At 38.6% G+C, this 17,576-nt stretch overlaps 1 protein-coding gene across 1 annotated transcript in view; it reads left to right on the plus strand.

Moving 5' to 3' along the window:
* grm8b (glutamate receptor, metabotropic 8b) overlaps positions 1–16,779 on the plus strand; it is a 145,829-nt gene extending 129,050 nt beyond the window's left edge. Inside the window, exon 12 of the transcript XR_011978536.1 lies at positions 16,725–16,779. The gene's annotated coding sequence lies outside the window, so the exon portion shown is untranslated. The remainder of the gene's footprint in view (positions 1–16,724) is intronic.
* The last annotated feature ends 797 nt before the right edge of the window (positions 16,780–17,576 follow it).

Raw genomic sequence — 17,576 nt, forward strand, 5'->3', positions numbered from 1 at the left:
ATAACACTAATTTAAAGTAAAATAAATGATATTGGACAGATATTATCTGCCTCTGGAAAATGAGAACAGTGTAGATTTTCATTCAAGTATCAAGTAGCAAAACTGTTGTAACATGATGTGTTTGATATCATTTTACATTTCACCTGACATTGCACATCCTGCAATGTAACTTTTGTGAAACAATATATTCTGCAGCCCTAGTTTAATCCTGCTGTGATCTAGCCAGAATCTTGTTCCAGGACTGGGCAAGCTTTTTTCTGGTGGTTTCTTTCAGTCTAATCTGTCCTTATGTGTTACCAGTGGTTTGCATGTTGAAACCAAAACTCTGTATTTAAATTCATGAAGGTGTCTCTTAATTGTGGACTATGTCCACCTCCCCAAGGGGTTCTTTCCTTGACTATATGTTGTCAATGGGTTTTTCTGCATCAAGCAAAGAATTCTGTGATCATCTACTTCAGTTGTCTTCTATGTTCTTCCAGGCCTGTTGGTATTGCCGAGCTCACCAGTGCATTTCTTCTTTTTAATAATGTACCACATTGTTGATTTGGTCATTCCTAAAGGTTCTGCTTTCTCTCTGATAGATTTGGACTTTACAGTTAATTCTACTTTTAAATCAACTTTAGACCGTTATCACCTTAATTTGTCAGGAAATAACCAGGGAACAGACACACCTTGCCACCTGGTTATCAGTTATTTGTTACTCTTGTGTCTGTAAAATCAAGGAGCTATGTAAAAAGACACATTTTTTTAACCCATAATTTTTTGTTAAAAGCAGAAAATATACACTGCAATCATACAGATCTTGATTGCTTTATTTCATATCCATTGAGGTGGTGTACAGAGGCAAAATGACAAAAATTGTTATTGTCCAAATACTTCTGTATATGACTGTATAACCACTGTACACTGGAAAACAAACAGTCTACCCTCAGTCCTCCTACTTGAGTCAGAACTATAATTAGTCGTATTCCCTGGGGATGCATACTGAAGGCAACCTGCACTGAAATGTCTGTGCTGCAATTAATGATTCACAATGTGCTGTCATGCTTCAATATCTATTTTTACCCCAGCTTTAGCTTGACCTTACACTATAGGCATAAAGTAAACTCAGCGCAGATCTTGACTCAGTTTAAAGCACTGAGTGTACTTTGCCCCGGGTTGTTTCATCAAACATTATTTTACTCTTCTGCGTTCCAAGGTGACCAATATTATATGGACATCCTGTTAGTGTATCTCCACTCTCTCTTTCTGAAACACATGCACATTGCTTTGTCTTGTTAACATATCAGAAAGGATGCTCAAAAGATGCTCATGTTTTTTTTATAGACTGTATGATCCCTAAGCTATTCTGACAAGAGAGCTTAAGCAGCTTCTGCAGTTGAATTCATGCAAAAAGAGTTGTCCACTTTGACTAAACATTTACTAAACACAAAAGTACGACTCATCACTCTTTTAGCTTTTACTTTCCCCATCCAAACAAATCCCATTTGGAAACACTGAACAAGATGAAGGGGATGACAGAACAATACAGCAGTCTGTAAAAATTGCTTTTCTTCTTTTACTTCATTTTTCTGTCTGATCTGATTTAGCCCAGAAGTACATTCTTAAAAGGGAAAGCATTTGTGGGTGCTGCACTCTCTTATGTCATGTCCAGTGATAAACAAGATATATCCATACCTGATTTGATATGCACACTCATTTATACAAAAATACTGGCAATGCAACAACCTTCTAAAAGTATTATATATATAAACACTCAAATAACACATCCTAGATCTGAATGAATGAAATATTCTCATTGAATACTTTGTTCTGTACAAAGTTGAATGTGCTGACAACAAAATCACACAAAAACGGGCGGGCAAGTCCATAGCTTCAATGCCTTCATCTTGCAGGAACTGCTGACACACTCCAGCCACATGAGGTCTACAATTGTCCTGCATTAGGAGGTACCCAGGGCCAACCGCACCAGCATATGGTCTCACAAGGGGTCTGAGGATCTCATCTCGGTTTCCCTAATGGCAGCTACCTCTGGTGAGCACATGGAGGGCTGTGCGGCCCTCAAAAGAAATGCCACCCCACACCATTACTGACCCACTGCCAAACAGGTCATGCTGAAGGATGTTGCAGGCAGCAGATCGCTCTCCACGGCATCTCTAGATTCGGTCACGTCTGTCACATGTGCTCAGTGTGAACCTGCTTTCATCTGTGAAGAGCACAGGGCGCCAGTGGCGAATTTCCCAATCCTGGTTTTCTCTGGCAAATGCCAAGCGTCCTGCACGGTGTTGGGCTGTGAGCACAACCCCCATCTGTGGACGTCAGGCCCTCATACCATCGTCATTGAGTCTGTTTCTAACCGTTTGTGCAGACACATGCACATTTGTGGCCTGCTGGAGGTCATTTTGAAGGGCTCTGGCAGTGCTCCTCTTGTTTCTCCTTGCACAAAGGCAGAGGTAGCAGTCCTGCTGCTGGGTTGTTGCCCTCCTACGGACTCCTCCACATCTCTTGGTGTACTGACAGACACAGCAAACCTTCTTGCCACAGCTCGCATTGATGTGCCATCCTGGATGAGCTGCACTACCTGAGCCACTTGTGTGAGTCCGTCTCATGCTACCATGAGTGTGAAAGCACCACCAACATTCAAAAGTAATCAAAACATCAGCCAGAAAGCATAGGTACTGAGAAGTGGTCTGTGGTCCCCACCTGCAGAACCACTCCTTTATTGAGTGTGTCTTGCTAATTGCCAATAATTTACACCTGTTGTCTATTCCATTTGCACAACAGCATGTGAAAATTGATTGTCAATCAGTGTTGCTTCCTAAGTGGACAGTTTGATTTCATAGAAGTTTGATTTACTTGGAGTTATATTGTGTTGTTTGTGTTCCCTTTATTTTTTTGAGCAGTGTATATTCCTACAGGGTTTTCCAACTGTTTAAGAAACCGTTATGTGTAAACAGCTCGTGCCCTACATTATTCTATTGGTTTTATATAACATGGATGAGGTCTTATGCAGTAAAAACAGTCATGATTCAATGATCACAATTTTCAAACCTCAAATTAAATAGATGGATAAAGTGACTTTAGAACTGATACATAAATTTATTAACTGACACTGCAATATGCTTTGTTTCTGCAATATATATTGCGATATTAAAGTCAATGATCCAACATGTCATGAGATGAATAATGCACTCTGCATATCAAAGACAAAACTTTTAGAAAGAAACCTTTGTGTAAAGAAGTCTCCAACAATACTGAAATATCCTCCATCAGGAGGACAACAAGGAGGAAACACATGTTGTCCAAAAACATCAGAGCAAAACTCAGAAAACACCTAGACCTGGAATGAGGTGCTTTGGACAGATGAATCCAAAGTTTTATTTTTTGGACACAGTAAAAGAGGACATGTCTGTTGTAAAGCATTTGAGCACAAGAATATCAACCTTATCAACTGGGAAGAATGGAGGTGGAAATGTCATGGCTTGGGCTGCTTTTCTGCAGTTGCCTGGAGAGATCTTTGACACAGAATCCACTATGAACTATTCTTTGTATCAGAGGTGCATTTGAGGAAAATGTGAGGCCAGCTGAAACATCACACAGTTGAAAAAAGTCTGCATGGAGTGAGAAAAACCTTCTCCCAGCCTAGGTCACTTGTAGACAGTTACAGGACGTGTGTAATTGAGGGTATAGGCTGTTCTAACTTTGTTCTCACAAGAAAATTACATTTCTTCAGTTGTGTTTAGTGTCCATTTTATTTTCACACAACTGTATTTTCTGAATGACTTACCCATATTCTGCCTCATTCAAAAAGCATTCAATGTGAAAAGTACACAGCTGTCAGCTGAATGGGCTGATATATGCAGCTGCATAAAAAAACAGTTCATTTAGAAGCTAAGCTGTTTTGCAGCTTTAATACACAAGGAAAATGTGGTTTTACATAATACTGGCCTTTTAAAACTGTAAGCTTTTGGCATTTTACTTTCATCTGCTGACCCTGCAAATGAAACCAGCAAACTAACCTTTTAAACCAAGCTGAGTTCTCTGTGCTTCAGGTTTGTAGGTATAGCTGTTGTTCTGAGACAGTTCCAGTCAACCATTAGAAAATCATTACTCTGGCCCTGTACACACAGAAAGTGTGACTCGAGTTGCTGAGTTTGGTGGTGACTTGTCTATTTTCATGATGAAAAATGTCCCTCAAAGGTGAGTTGTTATTGCTATTGATTCCTAACTCTAACAAAACATAAGCAACTGCTACTGATTTTCCATTCTAGAAATGAGAAAATCAATCGTCCAGTTTGAGACATTTGTGCATTTTATTGATTCTGGCACTAAAGTGAAACATTTGTGGTTTTCACCCCATTTCTTCAGTAATTTAATATGAAAATGAAGTGCACTATAGCACTCAATAAGGATGTGATTGCTGTTTCAGTTCTTATGGTCTTTATTGGAATGGGTCTGAATGAATTGTAATGTATTTTATTGGTAGCTAAAAAACTTGGTGTGTAAAACTGGGTGTACTTGAGAATATATCCCATTTGACCAATGACCCAATGTTGTGGCCTGGTAAATGACCTTTAGAGCATGTTTGCCCTGTAGACATCTACGTGCTGCTGACCAAGTATTTATCGATTGTAATGAGAAGTGCTATCTCAAGATTAGGGCATGGAATCTAGGGATAATTTATCGATTAAGATGACCTTGGCCGCAAACCGCTTGAAAATGCGTGTTTTACAAAACTGGACACATCCGTATTGATTCCATTTGACGGAGCTGGGGAGTGCCCCTATCAAGATTGGAGGAGGATAGGTAGCCTCTGAAAAGAAATGGAGGACAGCGGGCTGAAAGTTAATTACTTTCTCCAAGGTGATAATTGAGTCAGCTTCTAGAATAAGCACCCCCTTAGAGAAACCAAAGGTCAGTGTATTGAATGAAGATAACTTCAGTGAGAAAGCCAGCCTCCCTGAAGTACCCTCACTGGGAATAAGCTTAGAAATGACGGTGGAGTCACACAGCCAATGAGAGGACACCTGCTCTCTTGACCAAGAACATAATCTTTTGCTTAATAACTAAAGATTAGGCATAAAAGTTACCTCCTATATGGTGCATACACCACAGTAGGATTAAGGAGTAAGTATGGAGTCTAATCCTCTTATTCTAATAACCACCCTGAGCCTGTGTGAACACTGAGTCTATGATCACACCCAGCATGTCATTATACTTCCTCTTATCTCTCTCTCCTGCTAGTATCACACAACCTTTAATTTATACCTCCACACAGGTACAGCGCTATCTAGCCAGCATTTCACCCATTTTAGTATTCTATGGTCGTGTGTGGTGTGTCTGTCTACATAATTAAATCTTCACATGCAGACTGAATGGATGTGCACACAGAACATTTCAGCCCCTGGGCTATTGTCAACACAATGGCCTTCCAAGTACCACAGGTACAGAGTTTACACTCCGAGTAAGACAAGGGTGAAGGGTGTAAAGTCAAGGTGTCCTCACGGAGCAAAAGCCATCTGCTCACTTTCTTTAGTTCCTCACAGAGCTCCTGTAGGAACGGGACCATGTGTGAGAGACAGTGAATGGATGCTGGCTCTGCATCACCTCTTAAGAGTCACACAGGGGTTTTATAGACACTCCAAACTCTGCAGCCATGTACAAGTATCCGAGACAACTAGTAAAAACAAAACACTTAAGGGACCTCCTATCTTATACAAGGATGTGAATCCAGCCTTGATGACAATAATACAAATATGAGACACTGCACTAAAGAAGCTTTTCATTTACAAGTGAGATCATCATAAATCTAGTAAACATATATACTATTTCTCCTTTGTCTTTTAGTGCTGCCAAAACATTCTCTCTCTATATATATACTTATTCCCAGATATTCATTTGTTTTAGGCAGTTCTATCCAGCAAAGACAGAATATTACACACACAAACACACCAGATTCATAAATCAGAGTACATTTAATAGGACAAACCAGTGTTATGTTAATAATCGTTGGCGTCACGCAAAAATCTTGTATCTGCATTTTGTAGTTTTTGACTTAATGTGAATCCGCCAGTTGTTCTTTACATGGTGTCACGTTTTTTAAGATGAATCGGCCAATCTCCAAAATGACTTGGAATACAATCTTTTGGCACTGACTTCCATTTGAAGTTTAGAACTTTTCCTCCTTATTCTGTAAAGTTGTCATTTTGGAGATATCAGGGTTTTTTTGTGAGGGCAATGATATTCAGCGTTATCCGCTTCTTCCTAGTCAGGTTCATCGGAGACCTACCTAAAATCACTGAGTGCAAGGCAGGAAAATCCCCTGGACAGGGCACTAGCCCATCGCGGGGTACCACACACACAGATTCATTCTCATACTCACACGTCCAATTCACCTAAAATGTGTATTTGGTGATGAAAGTAAATTGGACTACTAAGTATGCTTGTGTTTAGCAAAAACACATCCCAGAATACACAACACATCGAACTTTGAGACGAACAGACTACAACAGCACTTCTAACCACTAAGAACAGAAAGCTAAGGCTGCAGTGGGCACAGACAGTTGCAGGCTATTATATATTATACATGAACTTCTGTGAGATATCATAAAATATATGTTATCCCTCAGAAGCCTTGTCTGATAAATCTTGATTTCTGCGGTGCATCAGAGCCAGGTATACGGCGCTTCCCTCCAGGCGTGTTGGTTGCCTGCTGACGTCGCACCAGCAGCAGTTAGAAAAAGAGGTGTGGCCGGCTGCGCATGTGTCAGAGATGCCGTGTGTTGGTCTCGCACTAGTGTCGGGGGTGTTGCGTGTGATTGGGGGGTGTACAGGTTGGGTAATTGCCAATCTAAATTGTGGAGAAAAGTTTCAGAAATAAAATATAAAAATGCATTTCTTGTAGTCTTCTTGGCTAATCTTCTCGGCTCGCTTTGGTGCAGCCGTTTTGAGCGTAGCATGCTCTCCTGATTTGCATCAGTCCAGTGGAGTGAGTACCACATCAAAGCAAACTATACCACATTCAGGAGCTAATTATGACGGAGGTCATCATCAAACATGGGATGAAAGGAGTGGTGTCAAAGCTTCTAATCTAAATGCACTTCATTAATGCCATAACATCCTCATTCACACTCTGACTGGGTAATAGGAACATTCCCCACAAGCAATTACTACATTTTATGGTATTCAGTTATTTCAGAATATTCAAAATGACAGAAATGCATTTGTCTATTTTTGATTTTTTTTTAATGCTGAGTGTGTGTAAAGTTGTAAAGCCCAATCCAGCTGACTCATACAGGAATAATGCACATTAGTAAGTAAACATTACCAGACATCTTTGGAATGTTCTACATTTGGTAGCCCATAAACACACGCATGGTAAAATGAATTCAATCAGTGCTTTCATACCCAAAAACACCTCAAATAATAAAAAAACAAACAAACCCAATGTTCTATTTGTATTGTACGGTGGGTCTGCTCTGTACAATGGCTATTCAGGGGCATACAAAGGATGTGTTATCATCGTTTATTCATCCATTTGATAACTGTACACTCTAACTGCCCCACAGGCCTCTCAGAGAGGATTTGGATGCATTTTCTGGGAGCTCTGAGATATGTATTTAAATCTGTATAACTGTATGGGGTGGATGGGGATCTGCAAAGCCTGTGGTTTCTGTTTAGCCACTCGCACATTCATGCATGTAGATCTTATTCTATTTTGTGGAAGAATTTATGCTATAGATGTCTGAGGTGATAACATAAATACATGTATAATGTATAGTAATAATACTTTTTGGCACAAGGCAAACCTATGGCTATTTTAAGTAATCTCAGATACAATACTGTGCAAAGGTGTAGTTTACACTAGTACCTGTACTTTACACCTTTATAATAAATAGAGTACAAAGTGTTCAGAATGTGTTGTTAGTCAATTGATTTATTGAGATGTTGGTTAGAAGAACACCAGTAGAAAAACACAGGTTTGGTTGGTGATTTGTCTGTGAACTTCAGTCACTGTATGGGTTAGTTCAGTTCCACCAGCAGCTCACCTGATTAGATAAACGTGGTTAGATAAAGGTGCTGGATGATAAATGTAAGTACTGACCTTTACTGAGAGGAGCTCTGAAAATGGTTAAGGTAGCACACTCACGTGTACGGCTCTGGAAAAAACATGATCGTTTTCTCTGGTTTTACTATGTATAGCCACATGTTAAACCAGTGACAACTTTTCTCCCAGATTCCAAATAAATATATTGCTTATTATTATTATTTAGAGCATTTGTTTGCATAAAATGTCAACTGCCCAAAACAACAAAAGATGTTTCAGACCTTTGATGTTTTCAGACGTCAAATAATGCAAAGAAATCAAGTCAATATTCATATTTAAACACATTTAAACACACATGTTAATATTTAGACTGAGAGAGTCCAGAAACCACTATTTGGTGACATAATCTTGATTGTTAATCACAGCTTTAACGTCTTGGGTATGCTGTCCACCAGTTTTTCACATTGCTGCTGGGTGACTTTATCCCACTCCTGGTACAGAAATTTGAGTAGCCCAGCTTGGTTTGACCAAATGACTGGAATTAAATGGCTGCTGTATTGTTTATTTTTATTTTATTTTAATATTAGGGTTAAGTCACACAGAAAATACCTACAATAAGTTATGCAGTGAAGCGAACAACAGTTATGCAGTAAAGCATACAACAATTGCATTGATTATTTTAGCAATAGTATTTGCAGGTGTTTTATTTAATATTTTGAGTGTTTTGATAACAACAGGACTTAATTAAATGATGTAAAATGATTAAAAGAAATCTTATACTGTAATCCTTATACTGTTTTCATCTTTGTGATTTGATCTTTACTTTTGAAATTTTAATTGCTCTGTCATTTCCAAAACATGTACAACACTTTTCATTATTCTGGATCTTCTTAAAACATTTCTTTTTTTATATCTTAGCAGCGTCCTATTGATTTCCTGAAACCTGGGAAGCTGCACAAGACTTTTGAAGTGAATTCAAACCTTTGAATGGTAGTGTTCATACTGTGTGGAGATTTTGGAAATATTTTAATAGAAATCTGCTCTTTTTTTCTTTGTCAGTTTGCAATAACATATCAAAGGTTTATTTTGTGGAAAAAACAATATCACAGATGTAAATATTTGTGCCAGTGCTTCCTTGGAAATAATGACATGCGTTTTACCTCTTTGTTATTGTGCAGAACTCATCAGCACTCAAACCTTCCAGCTGTTTAAACCGCTTTTGGGCCAGACAAGTTTCAATTGTTTGGAAAAGAAAACTATTAAATCATTTGCAGTAAAAAACAAACATTACTAAGAAAAGCATTGTTCACAAACTTCTGATAGGCAGTGTATCTCTTTACCAGACTTACTTGCGATCAAATGTAGAAAGTTTCGCTCTCAATTTTAATAGACACGCACTTTGGAGACACTGCACAAACAGACAGGTTGTGCCTCCACCCTAAGTCATTGGAGGGCAATTTGTTATACATTTCCACCATTCTGGTGAGAGTAAATATTTCATGGAGGCAAACCTGATGATAGAGGCTGTGTTCAATGGTAAATAAAACAAGCGGTGCGCGACAACATACCAAACATGACCATCTGGTGTTTATCTCATCTGGGGGATTGCTTGTAAAGTAATGCCTTCGTGAAAGCGCCTGATATTCTCATGCGCTGTTTTGTTGGGCTATTGACAGTACACAAAAATTCTTCATATGGTACTGATGAGAACTTCTCATTTCTCCAGGGGAAGGAAATTGTCAGGGGGCTGATTTTGAATAGCGGTTTATAGAAGAGGTAGAATTACACTCCTTTTTTGATTATTTTTTTACTTGCTCTGTAGGATAATGAAGCTGGTAAGCGATGCATTCAGTGAGGCACTGATAATTACCACACCATCGGTGCAATGGTTTGGCCTAAGCTGAGAGATGTTTTTGCTGTTAGGTTATGGTATGAGTTGATAAGTGTTTGTGCAGCCGTTTGTCAGCTCTGCCTGCATGTTTCATTCCTGCATGTTTCATTCTTAACACTGCAGTTATCACGCGAGTGACACCTCTAGAAATGAGTAAAATCAAAGGGGTAGGAAGCACATCACTCCTGAAGGCCACCTGTGTGGTACCAGGAGTGCACTAAAATGGCCAGACTTCAAAATGGACTTTCAGCACAGGGCTCAGTTCCAGTCACACCGGGGGGCAAGAAGACCTAAACAATCCCAGACAAGACAACAAATTGGACAAACAGCTGGACACAAGAGAAAGAAAGAAAGGGCCAGACTGACAGACAGGTTTGTAACAAACTGGTGCTGGTTTAACTGAGAAATGGTGCTTCAACAGATTAGACAGGGGAGCTGTCTCTGAACAGGGCCCTCCTAGTGTGATTAAATCAACGTCAAGAAGAGGAACCTTGCCATGCCAAGAATGTAGATAGTACAGTGCAACATATGATACAGGACCAGTGCTTGAAAACCTGAAACATGGCCGAACATTATACCAAAGTAAACATCAACTAAAGTGTGATCAACAATTTTTTTAAGTCCCTGAAACTTGTCATTCTTGATTTAGCAGAACCATTAAAAGGTTTGGATGCATGGTACATTTAATGGTTTGGATGCATGGTTTATTATATTGCAACGTTGACAACTGCATTGAAGAGACAGGAAACATTTAATTTGGTCTCGAGCTCTTTATTGCGAAGCAGGGTGGAATGCTTCACTTGAGTTGGCTCATGAATCAAGGAGTTATTGATTCGAACAGTGATACTGAGCTTCCCTGCACACACATGCTGCAAAAGCCACCGACCCCATTAGCAGCAACTTGCGAAATGTCTCTGCATCTGTGAGGGTCACAATACACCTGTGACACACATTAATAAAACCATAGCACAAAAGCAACACACAAAAATCATTATGAAGACTTGGGTGGAAGGATCATGGGGTGTAGTTATGCTAGCCACAGCTCCAGGAAACTCAGAAATCTCTACATAACTCTGCATGACACTTTTCTGAAGTAGTGGACGCCACTACATTTACCACGACTCACATTAAAGCTGGAAAATTGGGAAGCAAGATGACCAGTGCTCTTACCACAAGCAAAATGAACCAGCAGAAAAGTAAGGCTGCCTTGCATTGCACTGAATAAGAGAAGGAGATGGAGAGTCATCTTACCCACCATGACAGATGAGACCAATACTGCTCTCTTGGAATCCTAACGACGGATGGCTGTGGCATCATTGGGAATCAACTTGCTATCTCCCAAAAATTGGGTCAACAATTAGACAGTTGTGCCACTCAGAAGCAAGTGTAAACAACTTCTCAGACTAGCACATGTCCACAAACTAATGAAATCCCAAAAACTGGATGATCCTGATTTATTGTAGATCTTGTAGATTTGTTATTAGTGTTCCTCGATGTTGATGTTAATTTAGTGCTACTATCAACCTACTGTTTGGCTGAAGCACAGAACAGTAGACAGTAAAGTTCTATGTCTGTTCATTACATGTATCTCACTCAGGTTCATTTTAGCCAAAGTACCACAAAATATTGCAGTAGTCACTCATGTAGCTTTGAGTCAGGATTTGTTTAAATGGTTTAACAACAATAATGTAATTACAATGAGTGATGGATGATTTTGAGTTGTATCAGCCATTAGTACTTGTGTGGCCTTTCTTGGTTACTTACATATTATGCAGTTAAAATATAATTGCTGTAAGAACAAAATATATGTATGTATGTTAATATAAGAATGTATTATTTTTAGTTATTTTGGACCTTTTATGATTGGTTGGTTATTTGTTGTGAAAGTCTGACACCGTGTAAATGACAGCTGGTGTACTGAAATTATTAAAATAAAATACAAATATACAAAAAAATGGAGATGGAGATGGTTTTGTTACAATATGTATGTGTAAGTAATCTTTTTAATGTTTATGTTCTGCAAAAATATGTATAACTGTTTTGAGTTCTGGTAACTTGTTCAGGTTTACAGTGTACATATACCGCACTTAATCAAGGCAATCAGTCAATCAAATGCTTGATCAGTACACAGTACAGTATTTTGTACTGAATTTAAAATAGTGTGTATCTAATGTTCAAAGTAAATAACGTTCTCCAACATTAAGCACAACACAAGAAATATTCAGGATAATACAGCATATGAAGAATGTGTATATGAATATGAATATAGGTTGTGTAATGACTTAGTTAATTTAACTGTATTATTATATATTAATATATATAAACCCATAACACAAGCTTATTATAGTGCAGATAATAATAGACCCAACATGACAGATATCAGCACGACAGTAGCACACCAAGAAATAGACACAGTGACACTCTACAGAAGGAGGCTGTCAAGTAATAGTGTGACGAGTGCAAGGGGGAAAGTTTGAACTGTGGGTGGTTCTTTCATTTATATCGCCTTATCCCCACCACACCTTCACACACATTCCCACATATGTTGTTTTCCTCACGAATCCTACCACTTTCCAGTGTATACCATTGATTCCCAACAGCAAACTCTGTCAGCATATACTGGTCTACACTAATGTAGGCCTATAACCTCAAAACTGACTGAGAACCCTGCTAGATGTGACCATCTGACATTTAACACACACCAGAGGATGTCTCCTGAAAGATTTTCTAGTGACACAATTTACGGGTCAGACAGAGCAGGAAGATTGAGAGGGAATTAATGGTCCATTTTATGGGGGGAGATAAGGGGGGAAAGCTATTCATTCCATAATGAAATGATGGGTCTGTTATCTACAGAGAACAGGTCAGAGTCAGAGGATGAAAGACACTGTCAGAAAAACAACAAGGCAAAGATTTTGGATTCATTACAATTTTTTTCAAGTAATAAATTATCCAGCCAAATGTTTCCCACCCATCACAATCAATTTCCATCTGTAATAAGTGTAGGGCCTTTGATATGGGCACTGCCCCAGGAAACCTCAAGACCTCAATATAACAGTTTTTAAACCTGACACTCCTCTGCATGTCTTCTTGATGTTGTATAACCACAGGAGATTAAAGACACATCCACCCACACACCTTTACCTGTACGTCTTGTGATAATCGGATTAGAACCATGTAAGATGGAAGACTTTTCCAGAAGCTTCAACATGCAGTATTTAATGAAATCACATGCTGAAGTTTTGATGCAAACTGGATTGCAGTAAGATATCCTATAAGTAAGTATGGCACAGGAGGCATATCTTTAGTTTTCAGCTTACTTCATCTTAGTTTTCCAAAAATGCAATTAGTCTTTTGTGGGGAATGAATCATTTCCAGAGACCATGTTTCCATAGAAACAGCCTTGGGATTCACAAGACGTGTAACTATCTGAGATTTGAAACGTATGTTGATGCGTTTTATAAACTTAATGTAGTCAGAGTTTCAGTTCTTATTCTGAGAGCATTCAGAAAGTATTTGTTCTGAGTGGGAGTCGTACTTTTCCCTATTTCTATATTTCGAACTTCTCGAATACTGAATTTCAGAGAGGGAGAGAGGGAGAGAGAGAGAGAGAAAAAGAGAAACAATGAACAAGAGAGAGTGAGAGAGAGAGATCATACCTTAGGCAAGACAAATGGGAGCTGTTTTCAGGTTCAATAACTTCTCATATTCAGTCACAACTGAATGGAACCCAATTCCTTGCGGGATTTGGGAACAATGCTGAGGCAGAGAAACATTATCATCTCTAATTTTTGTGTGAAAGTCTGAGTACTGCAATCTGCCTATTCTTCACAAGTCTTGGTGAACTCCTGGAATATCCTGCAGATATTACTGGTCGATGATGCTGATCTATCTATCTATCTTTCTGTCTGCCTGTCTGTCTGTCTGTCTGTGTATCCATCCATCCATCCATCCATCCATTCATCTATCCATCCAGCCATCCATCTATGTTGTGTATTTGCTTTGTTATTGTTATTGCTTTGTTATGATTGCCGACTTGGTTTTAGATCCCAAAAAAAAAATGGGTGCATCAAAGCAACTTAAGGAGTGACACATCATAAAATATTCAGTTATTCAAGGAAAATATTAATATTTTTATTTATTTAAATTAATATATGTAATATACCTGTACAGCTGGTTTGTGAAGTAATAACTAGCCTTGAGCAGCAGCACATGCAAACACTTCCTATGACTGTAGAACAGTCTTTCACATCAGAACATTAGAACTGTTTTAGTACAGCCACACGAGGGCTTTTCAGCAGGCCTCTTTAAGGTCCTGCCACAGTAAATCAATTGGGGGTTAAGTAAAGACTTTGACAAGGCTGCTCTAAAACCCTTCATTTTGTTACATTTTTAGTCTTGCTGCATATCTCATATATTTTATTTTTACAACACCACATACTGCACTGATTTTTGATTGCACATCGCCGGAATGTGATGCTCTATTTAAGTGATGTTTAGAATTTAACAGGCCTGGATATGCCCAGATAAATTAATCCCAATGATCATCCAAATCCATGTAATTGGTTGAAGGATCTTACTTCAGTATCACCCAAGGGTATGATCATTTAAAAAACATACTTTGTGTTTCCTCAAATTATCTTTATCCTATATGAAATTTGGTCCACAACAATGTTGTAAAGATGTTCTATGACAAGAGTTTAAAGAATAAAAGAAAAGGGCAAATATTTTTCATGGCATTGTACTGTAGGCCTAGCTCTTTAACCCAGCTGCATAATTTAAAGTGAGGCAGGCTGAACAGACACTGACCTCAGTCAGTACTCACTAAAGCAGTGAAGTCTGTTCATCTGGTCTTCGCTTTTATCTTTGGTGTCTACTTTTGGAGTCAACAGGTATGAATGATAAAAGAAGAAAAATCCTTCACAGGTAAAGCTTAACATCCCTGCACTAAAATAACCAGCATCCTCCAGAGGGCACAGGGAGTTCACAGGTTACAACTGTGTCTCCTGCTGCCAGCAGAATTATATAGCACAAACACAAACAACAGACAAAGGGCACAAAATAAATTAGTAATGGATAGAAAGTGGGCACTTCACATTATTTCACATTTCGCAAACATATGATATTCTGACTAACCCCCTCCTGTTGATGATGAGTCAAATAATGCTAGTTTATATGTGAAGCATGGTGGAGATAGTGCAGGCTTAGCTTTGCAGGGCAGACTCCTTCATCCTTAATTATAGAGCAACTGAATAGTCAGTGTGGTGTCAAGAGGAATTTGCACATAAGTGACAAAAAGATTTGTATAATGTGCACTAAATGAGGTTTGACTTTCGTGCATATGCACAGATTACTGCCACAACCAAGAGGCGCACGATTTAAACAGAGAATGCTACAAGGCAACCAGTAAAATTTCATTACCTGAACTTAAACCTGAACCTAAACCTATTTTTAACCTACTACAGCTAATAAATGAAAGTCTAACCTAAACAAAGGCTAAACTTGACCTATCCCTTCACCTTACCCTAACCATAACCACGACCACAGTAGAATGTGATATTCTTACCATTTCTGCAGGAGTTTCTGTCCATTAATCCATTTTTAGAAGCTTCATACTGGAGAAAAGTAGAAAGCTATGGTGCCGCTGTTTCCTCAATTCTTCTTCTAGTATATGGCAGCACCACCAGATTCAAGATATCAGACAGGAGCTTGTGCAATTGTTCAGATTTCTTTGTAGTGCAATTTAGTGGCATATGTACATATTTTATAAGACTTTGTTGCTATAGTTCATGACCATTAATTTATTTTACATGACAATTGCTTTGTAATGTTTATATAATTTGCTTGTTGTAACTGGGATATATTATAATTGTACAATTTATATTTAAACTATATTAAATATCTCTAGATTCATTGTGTATTCCCTGAGGGAAGATTTTTTCAGTGTCCAAGCCAGTTTCATCATTAATACCCAATCAGCTGTGCATGTCACATGATGAAAACCAGACTGTCAGAAGTCAGAAGGTCATCAGCAAAAGCAAACAAAAGCTAATGTCTGAAGCAAAGGAATGGACTGAATAGAAAGCAGAAGAGAGAATAGACAGAAACATCCTGTATGACATAAAGATGTGTTGCCTGTAGTTTTTGGATGACAAATATTACTAAGAATTCTACTTGCTCATCTACCTTGAGGACTCCAGAAATGCTGTCATTTGAAAATGAAAAAAAAAGTCTGGAAAAATGTCTGAATTTAAGCTCGTGTTCATCTTTTCAATTGATTTTACAACAATGTACACAATTTCCTCTTCTATTCCAACATCTATGGAGGGACCCGTAAATGCGCAATTATAATAAAACCACAACATCGCCCACAAATAGTCACTTGTTTTGGAAAAAAGAAGACCGCATTCCATATTGTATATATAAGAACAGAGCTTCTTCTATATTGTTCGCTCACTGGTGTATATGATATGCAATAAAGCAGAAGGCGAATTTACTGAGGAACGCTTTTTTGTGCAAATGGAAGAGAATACATTTGCATGATATTAGAGATGGAGGCCATCTTAAGAGATCAAAAAAGCCATATTGGACTGCATGCAGATAGAGTGAGATAATTATTTTTAAGAAAGACTGAAGGGTCTGTCGGAGTGTGGTTATTTCGCCTGGCTTGAAAAGGTTTGGCTGGTTGCTACGCAATGAAAAAATATCTGATTGATCATTTCTTTTTCAGGGAAGGCATTTTGTCACTCATTGGACCAATTATTTCTCTATTAATTCTCTCCTCAGAAGAATGATGAAGAAGAGAGAGAACACTGAAGCTGCTGACTGCGGACCACTCGGAAGGGTTTGCCGCAGATGTCCTTAAGGGCATAAGAACAAAAAACATGTTGTATGCAGACAGTGCTGCATTACAGTCGCTTAGTAAAGAGATAACACAAATCCAGCAGATTTAGGGACAGAGCTTTGCTGAAGGCAAACTCCATACAGCAGTGCTCAGCAGCATTGGGTCTGCTGTAATTATTTCAGTGCTAGAACAAGGCAAACACAAGACAGCAATGGAATACAAAATCACAACAGTAATAGGATACAAAACAGTTGCAGGCAGAAAATACAAGTCAGAAAAAGGCCTGCACTGCTCTCTCTCTCTCTCTCACACACACACACAGTTGAAAGCAAAAATTTATTCTTTTAAAGCTGATTTGACATGGGTAAAAGAGAGTGCATGGTAAGAGCTCTCCAGTTTTGAAACTAGAAAAACAAAGAGCAGCATTTTCTGTTTTTGTGTACTCATCTTGAGTCTCTCATAGCTCTGCTGACTCCTTCAATTGTACATTTAGGAGCAAATGACAAGTCTTTCTCTTATTCTACTGCTACTGACCCAAGCTGCCTTGCCCAAAAGCATTTGAGCACAAAGACTGTGAGAATCACACTCTCTTTAACAGTTAAGATTATCTAAAGAAATTTGGGAAACTGGGCTCTGCTTGTGCACACTTTCATTTTTATCTTTTATCATGCAAACCATAGGTTGCTTTAACCAATATCCCCTTCCTCCACCCATGCTGATTACTTAGTGAACAGAAAGCCTAGAGCCAGAGCTGGATCTCACTTAGTATGCAGCACTGTTTCTTAGATTTTTTC

The sequence above is a fragment of the Salminus brasiliensis genome, chromosome 2, assembly GCF_030463535.1.
Source record: "Salminus brasiliensis chromosome 2, fSalBra1.hap2, whole genome shotgun sequence".
NCBI classification, from domain to species: Eukaryota; Metazoa; Chordata; class Actinopteri; order Characiformes; family Bryconidae; genus Salminus; species Salminus brasiliensis.